Raw genomic sequence first — 2,880 nt, 5'->3', positions numbered from 1 at the left:
AGTTCCAGCTCCATCCCCCATGCCTGCATTTTTTATAGACAGGATAAATTTTGGGTCAACAGTTTTGTAGGTGGGTTGATATCCCTACCCCTCCACTGGGGTTCCTTCATGGCTACAGGAGGTGGTCTCTTCCGGTTCCACATCCTAATGCTGTGAATCACAGCTAAGGACATCCCTAATTGATTTTGGGTGTCTCCCTTATCCCAGGTTTCTGTCTCTTCTTGGAGATGGACCCTACCTTCGCTCCCCTGGCAGTTGCAGGTTTCCATTCATTCTCATGGCCATCTCTTCTGTCCCTCCCCACACCTGATCATGGACCTATCCCAATTCATCTCTCCAACCCAATTCTCTCCCTCCATCTGCCTCTTATGACTATTTTATTCCCCCTTCTAAGTAAGAGTCAAGCACCCTCACTTGTTTAGCTTTAGATCTGTGGATTATAGCATGGGTATCCTGTATTCTATGGTTAATATTCACTTATAAGTGAGTATGTGTCATGCATGTCCTTTTGGGTGTGGGTTACCTCACTCAGGATGATATTCTCATGTTCCATCCATTTGTCTGCAAAATGCACGATGTCTTTGTTTTTAGTAGCCGAATAGTATCCCATTGTGTAGACGTACCCCATTTTCTTTACTCAGTTTTCAGTTGTTAATTTCCATTTTTTTTTAATTTCCATTTTTTAAAAAGAAAAGAAAAGAAAAGTCTCTACTGGGTATGGAGCACATGCTTACCACAGCAATGAGTGTAGAGGTCAGAGGACAACTTTCAGGAGTCCATTCCCGCTTTACACCACGTGTGTTCATTCTAAGGCTCAAAATCAGATCATCAAGTTTTGAGGCAATTGCCTCTCCCTGAGCCATCTCGTGGGCCATGACATCACTTTGTTTTGTCTCAGGCACAGATAGGGTAGGGGTGAGGTGGGGAGAGTTAAAGTGGGTGGAGGTCTCTCTATATAGCCTCGACTGTCCCAAAGCTCAATATGTAGGACCAAGCTAGCCCCAAACTCAAGATCCTCCTGCCTCTGCCTCTTGGAGTGTGTCGAATTAAGGGCATGTACTACCACCCCCTGCTGCCTTGGAGCTTTTACGCCCTGGTTTTGATCTCCTGAATTGAAGCACTCTGTAACTGACCTGGCTGGGGTAGTATGTGATTGCTCCCCATGTGAAAGATGGGAAGAACTTTACAGTGCAGAGAGGAATTGGGGAGGAGCATTAGGTTATAACAATGAGTGAGAGAAACTTACTCACTCTTAGTTTATAGTTGGATTACAAAGTATTTCTCAAAGAGCAGGAGAACCCACTCTCTGACAGAACATTGTGCTCCCGGTCTTGCAGGAGCACACCACTTGCATGCAGGCACACACGTCGGCTAGGACAATGTTGCAACAGTTACACAGAGCTGAGGAGCATTTTCTAATATCACAGGATTCACCTTACCCTTGAATGTGTGTGTAAATTCACAGGCTGTGATGTAACATGGGAAATGTGGCACTAGTTATAATCCTTTACTTAGGCAAGTAGCTGGACACTGACACTGGAACTAAGTAGGCTTAGTTCCAATAAAAATATGTAGCAAGCAGCAGTTATACGCACAGGCTGCTCTTCAAAAGGACCTGGGTTGATTTCCCAGGAACCACACTAGGCAGCTCACAACTGTCTGTTATTCCAATTCCAGGGGACCTGATACTGCTTCTCGCCTATTCTGGCACCAGGCACATAGAAAAACACACAGGCAAAGACACATACACACACACACACACACACACACACACACACACATATATATAGTAATAATGGTAATAGTTGTTTTGTTCTGTTCTGTTATGGGGAAGGGTTTCTCTGTGTAGCCCTGGCTGTTCTGGAACTCTTTCCATAGACCAGAATAGCCTCAAACTCAGAGCTCCACCTGCCTCTGCCTCCTAAGTGCTAGGAGTAAAGGTGTGTGCCCACTACCACCCAGCTTTAAAAATACAAATTTAAATATAGCAATACTTATCTAGTATTTCATAGTTTTGTACATCCTTTATTGAATTATGCCCTTTAGGTTTTTGTTTTCTCAGACAATCTTGAGTATTTTAAAAGAACAGTACGTTCTGGGGTGGAGGAGTTCATTCGTGTTTGGTTTTGATTGGTTGAGTTGGGGTCTTGCTGTGCAGCCCAGGCTGGCCTTTAGCTCACATTCCTCTGGATATTCTTAACTCACAAGCTTGACCCACCCTGCTTAGTACTCCAAAACCTTCCAAAAGCATTCAATCAGCTCATTTTATGCCCACTCATTTTAAGCCCTCATTTGTTCCTTTTCTTTGGAAATCACAGTAGAGAGCCAGGCACAGCAGTAATCCCTGTAATCCCAGTATTAGAAGGCAGAAGCAGAATGGTGAGTTTGAAGCTACCCTGAGCAACATGGAGAGCTCTGGGTAGCCCAAACAGTTTAGCAAGAAACTGTCGCAAAACACAAGCAAAAGGCTGTCAAGATACCTTGATGGGTAAAGGGAACTTGTTGCCAGGCGTATGGGCTGAGTTTTACCCACAGAATCCACAGGGTAGGAGAGAATCCTGATTCCCTCAAGCTGTGCTCTGGCTTCTACAAGTGTACCATGGCATGAGCACTCCCCCTCCAACACACACACACACACAAGTACAATTGAAAGACTCCAATACTCCCAAAGGGAGACACTCACTCAAGCCTCGGGGCAGCCGCGCACCCAAGAAGACACTGAGACCGAGCTTAAGATGTATAGAGGGTAAGATTTTATAAAGCAACAGCAAGCAGATACATATACCAGAGCTCTGGGGTCGAAACTCATGCAGCCAGCAAGGTGCAGAGGAGAATCGACAACCAGCCCAAAATTTTCACAGGCTTTTATAAGAAAAGGGC

This window comes from Mus caroli, chromosome 4, assembly GCF_900094665.2.
Source record: "Mus caroli chromosome 4, CAROLI_EIJ_v1.1, whole genome shotgun sequence".
Taxonomy (NCBI): domain Eukaryota; kingdom Metazoa; phylum Chordata; class Mammalia; order Rodentia; family Muridae; genus Mus; species Mus caroli.
The sequence above is the reverse complement of the archived record's forward strand: the minus strand, read 5'-3'. Positions refer to the sequence as shown.